General features: G+C 44.1%; 1 long non-coding RNA gene across 1 annotated transcript; it reads left to right on the top strand.

The window, feature by feature from the left end:
• Positions 1-6933: 6933 nt before the first annotated feature.
• On the top strand, positions 6934-8876 carry LOC133563851 (uncharacterized). Its single transcript, XR_009809137.1, has 3 exons — positions 6934-6999; positions 7072-7137; positions 8311-8876. It is a non-coding gene; the product is annotated as an uncharacterized LOC133563851 (long non-coding RNA).
• Positions 8877-12496: the final 3620 nt, after the last annotated feature.

The raw sequence follows: 12496 nt of genomic DNA, 5'->3' as shown, positions 1-12496 counted from the left end.
GTCCACAAAGCACATGTAGACTGGTTGGGCAAACTCCCATGCACCCTCAAGAACCCTGCCGAGAGTATAGAGCTGGTCCACAGTTCCACGACCAGGACGAAAACCACACTGTTCCTCCTGAATCCGAGGTTCGACTATCCGGCGTAGCCTCCTCTCCAGTACACCTGAATAAACCTTGAACATATTCACCATTAATTAGTTGCTTATTAACATGCAAATTGGTAACATATTGGCTCTTAATTAGTCATTATTAAGTATTTATTAAGGCGTTATTCTCCATGGCCTTATTATACAAGCAGTAAGTCATTAATTAAAAGTCTTCCCTCAATAACCTCAGAATTATTGCCTATTAGTAACCCTAACCCTTAAATGTGTCAAAGTTATTTAGTGACGAACCCCAAGATGCAGAGATGGAGGCAGGCATGGAATGGGAAAACATGGTTTTAATTTAAAATACTACAACTAGAACAAACAAAGGGTACAAACAAAAAGCACGCACGTGGGCGGATAGAACCAACTAAGGGCTACGAACAAACAAATCGGAAGCAGGGAACAAAAAACAGTAAGCTACAAAGATTTACCAAATATAGCTGCAATCACAGGACCAGTAGGAATGACAAGTAGAAAACGACATTGACACGACAATACAAATGTCAATGATCCAGCACTGACTGGAGGAACAAAGCAGGTAAAATAGGAGCTGGCTGATTGACACCAGGTGTGACCAGGTCCCAATCAGCCACAGCTGAGTGAGAACAGGACACAGGGAGACAAACAGGAAGCTGAACCAAAATAAGAGCACTAGACAGGAACTAAGGACAGGAAATACTAAACACACAGAGGAGGAACTAAAACACAAACAAACTGTCAGTGGCAACTCTGACAATATGTTCCCCTAGATCAGGGGTGGGCATTACGTCGATCGCGATCGACTGGTTGATCTCGGAGGGTGTGTCAGTCGATCTCAAGCCAGGCATTAAAAAATGTACATAAAAATGAGCAATCCTCAATCATACCAAGACTTCACTTTCGTCAGTTGTTTGACATTCTCGGCACCCGAGGATCTTGTGAGATGACGCTGGCTGCTGCGAGCTCATATTTAAGAAACAAATCACTAACAGGGCGGACGCAGAGAAACACATTTTATTTCTAGAGACTCCGTACCTACTGTCAAAACTCTAAAGAGCGACTGCACACTTCCTGTCTTCACCATAAAAGACCTGTTTCATCCTGCCTGTGCTAACAAAATAAGAGTCTCAGAAAGCTAGCAAGCTACGGAGTTTGATGCCAATGTATTTCTCCCCCGCCCTCAGCGACCGCTCCCTCTCCTCGCTCGCCCACACACTCACTGACGTCACTCACCTGCTGCCGGACATTAAAGGGCCACACACATATGCTACTCTCATAACAAAGTGTTTAAAAAGGAGTATGCAAGTTGGACAAATGAGATGCCAAATCCAACCACTTTCATGTGGTATTGGACGGAAAGGAGGACTTTTTTCTCTCCTCCATTTGAAAATGCGGACGTTATCATCATTACTGTCTGATTCCAATCAATGCAAGTCATCAGAATCAGGTAATACACCAACTTATATTCTTGTCTTCATGAAAGAAAGGAATCTATGTGTGTTAAACATGCTTGTATTATCATTAAACACATTTAACTTGTTAACAAAAATGTCTCTTTCATAAATAAATAAATATAAATTATAAATAGGAATGAGGTAGATCCCCTCGACTTGGTCGGTTGAAAAGTAGCTCGCCTGCAGAAAAAGTGTGAGCGCCCCTGTCCTGGTGTCTAATAAGTCTTAATTAAGTCTTTGTTACTTAGAATGTGTTCCCCATACTAAAGTGTTACCAATATTTTTTAACAATGATTACAACTAAATGTGTGCATTTTTAAGTAAGATTAAAATTTGAAGAGTGTAATAATTTTCTTATTCTTTTTAATAACATTGTTATTCTGAAGCTAACTAATAATAAATAAAAAAATACTTCTTACCATTAATGCGACTTCTTGGATTGATGGATTAAACCGCATTAGAATGTTTTTAATTTTGAACGTTATTTTTAACATTGGGAATAAGCGGTAGGAAATGGATGGATATATATACAAATGTGTGTGTATATATATATATATATATTTAAAGGGGCTTCACGGTGGAAGAGGGGTTAGTGCGTCTGCCTCACAATACGAAGGTCCTGCAGTCCTGGGTTCAAATCCAGGCTCGGGATCTTTCTGTGTGGAGTTTGCATGTTCTCCCCGTGAATGCGTGGGTTCCCTCCGGGTACTCCAGCTTCCTCCCACTTCCAAAGACATGCACCTGGGGATAGGTTGATTGGCAACACTAAATGGTCCCTAGTGTGTGAATGTTGTCTGTCTATCTGTGTTGGCCCTGCGATGAGGTGGTGACTTGTCCAGGGTGTACCCCGCCTTCCGCCCGATTGTAGCTGAGATAGGCGCCAGTGCCCCCCGCAACCCCAAAAGGGAATAAGTGGTAGAAAATGGATGGATTTTTAACACTGATTACCAGTGGAATTATTCCTTATTTATCGTGTTAAGCAATGTCAGCTAAGATTTATCTGAGAGCCAGATGCAGTCATCAAAAGAGCCACATCTGGCTCGAGAGCCGTAGGTTCCCTACCCCTGCTCCAGAGGTTGGTTTTCGAGAAGAAAAAAAAAAAAGTGCACAAAAACACGGAAAATTGTGGGCACTGGGGGCAGAAAGCAAGCAGACATGCATTCTTGCTGATATCATAAATTGTGTTAGTGGAGGCGGCAGAGCGTTTCTCTTCCATATTCCTCGACTGTCACACATTTGGTCTCCTCTCATCGGTCTCTGCTCACCTTTCGCTCTGTGTTTCCTCACAAGCAACTTTCCACCCGGATCTCTCCCGGACGAGTCTGTATTTTGAGTCCCGTCGTCCCCAGAGGATGTTCCCACCCATGACACACCTGTGGCTTTTCACGCCGCTTCTGTTTGCGTGACGTACGTGTGCGTCGGACAGAGCGTTGGGAGAGCAGGTCGATCAAAGCTTGAGACAGAAAGCTATGGCAACGTGCCCTGAAGGACGCATCTGTTTACCACGGATTCCCTGCAAGAAGCTCGGGAATCAATCCGCCTCCTTAAAGACTAAAAATACTAGGGTCTGGTTTGTGGACTTCAAGGGAAAGGGGAACATTATCTGGGCTCTAACAACTTCTTTCTACAAACAATATGCTTCATTTTCCCTTTTTTATTTATTTTTTATTTGCAATGTTGGGCCTGATCTACTAAAATCCAAAAAAATACTATGTGCAAACTGGTGTTGTAACGATACCAATATTTTAGTACCGGTACTAAAATTATTTCGATACTTTTCGGTACTTTTCTAAATAAAGGGGACCACAAAAAAAAATTGCCTTTATTGTTAAGGTCTTGGTCAAGTGGGGGTGACCCCAGGATGCAGAGACGGGAGACAAAGTGGGATTACAAAAAAAATCAATCAAGCAATCAATGTTCATTTATATAGCCCTAAATCACTAGTGTCTCAAAGGGCTGCACAAACCACTACGACATCCTCGGTAGGCCCACATAAAGGCAAGGGAAACTCACACCCAGTGGGACGTCGGTGTCAATGAGGACTATGAGAACCTTGGAGAGGACCACATATGTGGGCAACCCCCCCCCCCCCCCCTTAGGGGACAAAATGAAAAAATGTAATTAGACAAAACGGGATAACTAAGGCTGCAATGAGGTGGCGACTTGTCCAGGGTGTATCTCGCCTTCCAGCCGGTTGTAGCAGTGTTAGGCACCAGCGCCCCCAAAGGGAATAAGAGGTAGAAAATGGATGGATGGATGGGATAACTAAGGGCAATGGGGCAGAAACGCACACCATGTAATCAGGACAATCAGCCGGTGAAAGGGCCAGGGCACTCTGAGCAAGGCAAGAGTCGATCCATCCATCCATTTCCTGCCGCTTATTCCTTTTGTGGTCTGGCGCTGGCGCCTACCTCAGCTACAATCGGGGGGAAGGCGGAGTACACCCTGGACAAGTCGCCACCTCATCACAGGGCCAACACAGGCAGACAACATTCACACTCACATTCACACACTAGGGCCAATTTAGTGTTGCCAATCAACCTATCCCCAGGTGCATGTCTTTGGAAGTGGGAGGAAGCCGGAGTACCCGGAGGGAACCCACGCATTCACGGGGAGAACATGCAAACTCCACACAGAAAGATCCCGAGCCCGGGATTGAACCCAGGACTACTCAGGACCTTCGTATTGTGAGGCAGACGCACAAACCCCTTTTTCACCGTGAAGCCCCGGCAAAACTCCAAAAAAAGAAATCATTTTACCTCAGGAAGACTAGAAAATAAACACACAAGAGGTTAGGGAATTCAGGACAAAGTAGAGAAAACGTACCGGGGCTTGTGAAGCAGGTGCATGCACGCGGTGAGTTCGGGATACAATAACCGGCGAGGCCAAGCTGTCAGTTTTCGCCATGGAGGCGAGGAATAGTGATTTAGAAGTAGCTAAAACACTGCCGACGGCTAGCTAGCTAGCCATGTCTTAAAGCACCTCTTCCTGAGGGCGTTTCAGTGTTATAACTTCACCTTTATGCGCCTGTTCTCCCTTTTCTGTCTACACACTGTGCCTGCTTGTAAGTACCGTGTGCCGCCGAACATGCTCGTCAGCTCGTAAAACCATGACGCAGGGACTGTGGCGTATGCCCAAACCCAGAATGGGTCATGAGTACAAACAATTTCAAATGTATTGACATAAACTCATGCAATAATCCATGCTCATTACTTTTATACATCCCAGATAATGTGGAATTGATGCGCACATTTCCTGTCATGCCCACATTTAAATAGGCAAATGATCTATAAATTAGCCATGCGCCTGTGATCTCCTACTCTACAAACCCAAATATATTTAGCGAGAACGTGACAAATAAGAATTTCACCAACAACGACTTCGAGGTGCTTCTTTCTGGAATGTACAAATGTTCTCCATTCCACTTTTGTTGCAAGTGTAACAGGCGTGCATTATCTTTACCGGTTTAATGCCTTTTTGGGTGCACATCCGTTAACCCTCATATGTTCTGCGTTGAGTTCTTTGTTTACTGGGACACGAACCACAACCATGTACCGGTTGCTCATTTTACCAAAGACAGGATGGTGGATTTGTCTGAACATATCAACAAAAGACTCAATGTAGGGCGGTATAGCTCGGTTGGTAGAGTGGCCGTGCCAGCAACTTGAGGGTTCCAGGTTTGATTTCCGCTTTTGCCATCCCAGTCCCTGCCGTTGTGTCCTTGGGCAAGACACTTTACCCAACTGCTCCCAGCGCCACCCACACTGGTTTGAATGTAACTTAGATATTGGGTTTCACTATGTAAAGCACTTTGAGTCACTAGAGAAAAGCGCTATATAAATGTAATTCAGTACCGAAAATGATTAATTAATATTGCAGTACTATACCAATACCGGTATACCGTACCCAGTATTGCTGGGGGTGTTGTCTACTAAGACTATGTCTGCAGTTGACAAAAAGGGCAAAAGTGGTTGAAGACCTCCCAGTTTAAAATTTTCCGCCATGGAGACACTCATTTCCCTCCACATGTATGGCATCATATGGGCCAACATGTGGCGTTTTGTCATATTAACACACAGCACACAACTATATTATACACCACCTTTTTCTGTGCAATATAGAAGTGTAATCTAGACCAGTGGTTCTCAAATGGGGGTATGTGTACCCCTGGGGATACTTGAAGGTATGCCAAGGGCTACGTGAGATTTTTTTTTAAATATTGTAAAAATGGGTGTAAAAGGGTGGAGTGCCATCTCCGGGTTGGGGAGGAGACCCTGCCCCAAGTGGAGGAGTTCAAGTACCTAGGAGTCTTGTTCACGAGTGAGGGAAGAGTGGATTGTGAGATCGACAGGCGGATCGGTGCGGCGTCTTCAGTAATGCGGACGTTGTACCGATCTGTTGTGGTGAAGAAGGAGCTGAGCCGGAAGGCAAAGCTCTCAATTTACCGGTCGATCTACGTTCCCATCCTCACCTATGGTCATGAGCTTTGGGTCATGACCGAAAGGATAAGATCACGGGTACAAGCGGCCCAAATGAGTTTCCAGGTCCCTCCCTTAGAGATAGGGTGAGAAGCTCTGCCATCCGGGAGGAACTCAAAGTAAAGCCGCTGCTCCTCCACATGGAGAGGAGCCAGATGAGGTGGTTCGGGCATTTGGTCAGGATGCCACCCGAACGCCTCCCTAAGGATGTGTTTAGGGCACGTCCACCTGGTAGGAGGCCATGGGGAAGACCCAGGACACGCTGGGAAGACTATGTCTCCCGGCTGGCCTGGGAACGCCTCGGGATCCCCCGGGAAGAGCTAGACGAAGTGGCTGGGGAGAGGGAAGTCTGGGTTTCCCTGCTTAGGCTGCTGCCCCTGCGACCCGACCTCGGATAAGCGGAAGATGATGGATGGATGGATGGATATTGTAAAAATACCAACAATTCAAAAATCCTCTATAAATATATTTATTGAATAATACTTCAACAAAATATGAATGTAAGTTCATAAACTGTGAAAATAAATGCAACAATGCAATATTCAGTGTTGACAGCTAAATTTTTTTGTGGACATGTTCCATAAATATTGATGTTAAATGTAACCTGGGTGACAAAGCCCCATTAAATATCCTCATTTAAATATCCTTTTAAAACCCCATTGAATATTCTTTGTAATTAAATATTCCTATTTAAATAATTGTATTTAAATATCCTCTCAAAACCCCATTGAATATTATTTCTAATTAAATATATTTCTATTTAAATATCATTTTACTTAAATATCCTGTGTATTTTCATGTCTTTGCGTGCGTCATTACGTCACGCGGTCACATGACCACGTGCGTCATTGCGTCACGTGGTCCCGTCACCTATTGCGGGAAGCTTAAAATCCAGTAGTGGGCTGCTTCCAGGAAGAGCGAGAGGGACGTTGCTGCAGGTATGTGACTCGCTTTTGACACTAATTACTAACTTAAGCTTTTAACTGAAATGTAGTAATGTCGAACTGCAGGAGCCAACTACTGAAGCCGCGGGTCGTCGTGCGAGAGTGTTTAAGTGGGATTTATCTGCGGAATTGGTGAGTTGCATCTGTGTAGTTTAGCCGCTACATTCATTTTGAATGGAGCTGTTAGCATCTACTTAGATTAGATTAGATTAGATAGTACTTTATTTATTCCGTCAGGAGAGTTCCTTCAGGAAAATTACAATTTTCAGCACAATCCCATTCAAGATCAGACAAACATTACAGGGAGACAGAACAGGATCGCTGACGGGTCTGCCGGCTTCCAGCGCCCCTTACAAAAAAGATGACATACAGGTAAACAAGGGTGATCCACAAAGGAAATTGTTCCACACAGTAGCTCAGTTACAATGATGGACAGTGTAAGGATGGAAAGGACAATGCAGGTATAAATAAACTAAATATTTTTACTAAATGATTTGGGCTTTTCCTGATTACATGGCAACAGTTGTTTCTAAGGGAGGGGGGTCGTAAACAGCCATCGCCTTTAATTAAAACGGTGCAAAGAAAAGGTTGTAAAACAGTTCAAAGAAGGGGAGTCTGGTCCTGCTTCCTCCCCGCTTTGTAATTCCCGGGTCAAGACAAAATATTTCTGTGGATTACAATACATTAAAGAAACAGAACCCTCATGTCGCTCCCCATCCTACACAGTGGAGTTTTTTACAAGCCTTCTTCTTGGTAGGATCAAAGACAGCTTTTGTCTTAACACAAAATTTTGTGATAACTTAGATAAAATTCTTCTGACAGAAATGGATATCTCCACTTTTGGTGTATTGTCTGGTCTAGAAGAGCGGGGTGTTCTGTCCGGGGTCATCTGGCAACACGCTAATGGAGTCCTCTGCTTTGCCACACAGCATGCCTGTTTCTTTGAATATAGTCAACTGAATGAAACGTTAGCACTCTCAACAATTGTCTGATTTGTTTCTGGGTTGTGTTAATTGTTTGATGCTTGTCAATGCTATGCGTCCAATGCATTTTATGACGCAGTCCAGTCAACCACTGTCTGCTATGCACTTCATTTGTGGTTACAATTGGTAGATTTTGATATTAGAGAATTAATATTTTGATATAAAAAATATTATATTATTCTAATTGGATTCATGAATTATTGTACAATATTAAGAAATATGCTTGCTATTTGAATACAGTAGTATTATTTAGTATTTAGTATCTGAATGTATTTTGTGTGCGCGCACTGGAAAATTGACTGGTCCTGCCCTTGTTGTACAGGACATGTTGGATGGCGAGCTAGAGCCTGAAGCTTTATGCCTGGAACCGAACCAACCCAACTGAATCCACCCAACCGAGCCGGGCGGGTAGGAGGCTCCTCAGCAGCCGCTCTGTTTTTTCCCTTTGGTTTTTCATAACGCAACAAGTTCATTTCTGTCCTCCCTGAACTTTCACATTTATCCGTTACCTTCACTAAAAACCCCTCTGGACACTGCCACCACAACGTGGACTTTGCGAGGTCGTGTTGCGCCTATACCATTCTTGGTAAAAACAAGGACTGAATCAAGTACTGTATCACATTGTAAATATTGAACGTTCTGTAATTTATGTTGAAAATGTGAATGGCCATTCGAATTTACGTGTCTTTTTGTTGTTTATTTTTCCTATAATTCTTTAATATAAGTTGGTACCATTTAAACTTAAAACCTGTGTTCAGTTTGCATTACTCTCCATTCCTAGAGCTGAATTTAGTTTCTTCTGATCTAGCCCAGTTATATAATTCATTGTTTACTTGTACAGTGCTTTACTTAAGTAACATACAGGCTACATAAAGATTTATTTTTTTGTGAAGAAATGTTTAGAATTAAGTTGATGTGTATAAATATTTATGTATAATTGAATCACTTATTTTTCAACAAGTTTTTAGTTATTTTTATACCTTTTTTCTCCAAATAGTGAAGTGAAGTGAATTATATTTATATAGCGCTTTTCTCAAGTGACTCAAAGCGCTTTACATAGTGACACCCAATATCTAAGTTACATTTAAACCAGTGTGGGTGGCACTGGGAGCAGGTGGGTAAAGTGTCTTGCCCAAGGACACAACGGCAATAACTAGGATGGCACAAGCGGGAATCGAACCTGCAACCCTCAAGTTGCTGGCACAGCCACTCTACCAACCGAGCTATGCCACTATTTTGCACTGTTATACAATTTACTAAATCAGAAACAGATGACATAATGCTGTATTTTACTTCTTTTGCTCTTTTTTTAAACCAAAAATGTTTTGCTCTGATTAGGGGGTACTTGAATTAAAAACATGTTCACATCACTGAAAAAAGGTTGAGAACCACTGATTTAGACCATACCTTTTTCACCAAGTACCACCTCAGAAATCACTTGGCTCTCCAAGTTAAAGTACCAATGATTCTCACACACACACTCGGTGTAGCGAAATTATTTTCTGCATTCGACCCATCACCCTTGATCACCCCCTGGGAGGTGAGGGGAGCAGTGGGCAGCAACGGTGGCCGCGCCCAGGAATATTTTTTGGTGTTTTAACCCCCAAATCCAACTCTTGAGTGCCAAGCAGGGTCCCATTTTTATCGTCTTTGGTATGACTCGACCGGGGTTTGAACTCAAAACCTACCGATTTAATGGCGGACAAAGTACCACCGTAATGACCATTAAAATGCAGCATCGTAGTAGGCTTAAGTATTCATTAAACAGACTTTGAACAGATAAATACAACTGTTACATTGCAATATTTATTTGAACCTTTGGCGTGCCACTGGAAAGTTTGAGAACCCTGATCAAGACAACTTATTTTTAGCACGCTGTAGGTGCACTGTGGGTGGTGCTACAATGTTGTGACCATGGCCGTAACTACCAGGACACAGAGGTCATGTCCTTGGTATTTTTGAATTGACAAAAAGAAGACTGACTTTGCAGCATCGCGTGGACATCGGGGGCGGTACCTCTGGTTTGGCAGACCGGGGTGGTGGTTCCTCTCTTTAAGAAGGGGGACCGGAGGGTGTGTTCCAACTATCGTGGGATCACACTCCTCAGCCTTCCCGGTAAGGTTTATTCAGGTGTACTGGAGAGGAGGCTACGCCGGATAGTCGAACCTCGGATTCAGGAGGAACAGTGTGGTTTTCGTCCTGGTCGTGGAACTGTGGACCAGCTCTATACTCTGGGCAGGGTTCTTGAGGGTGCATGGGAGTTTGCCCAACCAGTCTACATGTGCTTTGTGGACTTGGAGAAGGCATTCGACCGTGTTCCTCGGGATGTCTTGTGGGGAGTGCTCAGAGAGTATGGGGTATCGGACTGTCTTACTGTGGCGGTCCACTCCCTGTATGATCAGTGTCAGAGCTTGGTCCGCATTGCCGGCAGTAAGTCGGACACATTTCCAGTGAGGGTTGGACTCCGCCAAGGCTGTCCTTTGTCACCCATTCTGTTCATAACTTTTATGGACAGAATTTCTAGGCGCAGTCAAGGCGTTGAGGGGTTCCGGTTTGGTGACCGCAGGATTAGGTCTCTGCTTTTTGCAGATGATGTGGTCCTGATGGCTTCATCTGGCCGGGATCTTCAGCTCTCACTGGATCGGTTCGCAGCCGAGTGTGAAGCGACCGGAATGAGAATCAGCACCTCCAAGTCCGAGTCCATGGTTCTCGCTCGGAAAAGGGTGGAATGCCATCTCCGGGTTGGGGAGGAGACCCTGCCCCAAGTGGAGGAGTTCAAGTACCTAGGAGTCTTGTTCACGAGTGGGGGAAGAGTGGATCGTGAGATCGACAGGCGGATCGGTGCGGCGTCTTCAGTAATGCGGACCTTGTACCGATCCGTTGTGGTGAAGAAGGAGCTGAGCCGGAAGGCAAAGCTCTCAATTTACCGGTCGATCTACGTTCCCATCCTCACCTATGGTCATGAGCTTTGGGTCATGACCGAAAGGATAAGATCACGGGTACAAGCGGCCAAAATGAGTTTCCTCCGCCGGGTGGCGGGTCTCTCCCTTAGAGATAGGGTGAGAAGCTCTGCCATCCGGGAGGAACTCAAAGTAAAGCCGCTGCTCCTCCACATGGAGAGGAGCCAGATGAGGTGGTTCGGGCATCTGGTCAGGATGCCACCCGAACGCCTCCCTAGGGAGGTGTTTAGGGCACGTCCAACCGGTAGGAGGCCACGGGGAAGACCAAGGACACGTTGGGAAGACTATGTCTCCCGGCTGGCCTGGGAACGCCTCGGGATCCCCCGGGAAGAGCTAGACGAAGTGGCTGGGGAGAGGGAAGTCTGGGTTTCCCTGCTTAGGCTGTTGCCCCCGCGACCCGACCTCGGATAAGCGGAAGATGATGGATGGATGGAAGACGACTGACTGCAAATATACTTTGTGTAGGACATTGTGTGCGATGTACGTCTCCATGCAGTAGAGCATCCTCTCTCAATATACAATCTATGCACTCGCCACAAGTACTTGAAATACAAAGCAGAAGACCTTGGGTTCAAATCCACATCCAAGATGATACATACTGTAGGTTGTAATTGTGTTAAGGTTGTTCAATATGCTAAACTTCAGCATGGTATTTTTTCAAAAAGTGGTTTGTTGGTTGTGTTGCTCAAGGTAATATTATTCATACGGTGCTGGGATAGCCATTATTTCAGCCTTTCCAGGCTTGTCGTCGACCAGCATTTTTTTGACCTCGGTATTTGTCAAATCCTAGTCACAGCCCAGTTGCAAAAAAAAAAATTGGATAACGCTAGGAGTTTGTTTTCACATAGGCAATATTATATTGTTCACATTCTGGTGTTTGTCTGGACCACAAGATGCAGAGATGTCAGGCAGGGGCAAATAAATATATTATGGAAAACACACGTGCAGCTGGGAGGTGCACAAAGAGCAAATGTGTGTTAAGCGGAAAGCAAACCAAACAAAATGATTTAAAATATATAATTTAGCACAAGAAGCGTCCTGATTGGCAACCTAGGACCGGTAAAGCAGCCAGCAAAATTAAAAGCGCTAGACAGGAAATAATACAAAACAGAATAAATTATTAATAACCGTCACGTGAGATCATGACAATATGTCCTACATAAAAACCAAACACCAGTAGACACCAAAGTGCATCAATTAAGCCCCTTAAGTCATCTAGCAGCTATGAAATTAGAAAATTATATTGCTGAATAAACCTAATGGCATGTGTGATCATGACAATATGTCCTATATGAAAAACGAACACCAGTAGACGCCAAAGTGCATCAATTAAACCCCTTAAGTCATCTAGCAGCAATGAAATTAGAAAATGAAATTGCTGAATCAACCTAATGACGTGAGATTATGACAATATGTCCTATATGAAAACCGAAAACCAGTAGACACCAAAGTGCATCAATTAAGCCCCTTAAGTCATCTAACAGCTATGAAATTAGAAAAGGATATTGCTGAATGAACTTAACCCTTTAATGCATAACGTGGGTCAAA

Source organism: Nerophis ophidion, linkage group LG12 (genome assembly GCF_033978795.1).
Source record: "Nerophis ophidion isolate RoL-2023_Sa linkage group LG12, RoL_Noph_v1.0, whole genome shotgun sequence".
Lineage (NCBI taxonomy): Eukaryota > Metazoa > Chordata > Actinopteri > Syngnathiformes > Syngnathidae > Nerophis > Nerophis ophidion.
Note: the sequence above shows the minus strand (reverse complement) of the source record. Positions and strands in the feature narration are given on the sequence as shown.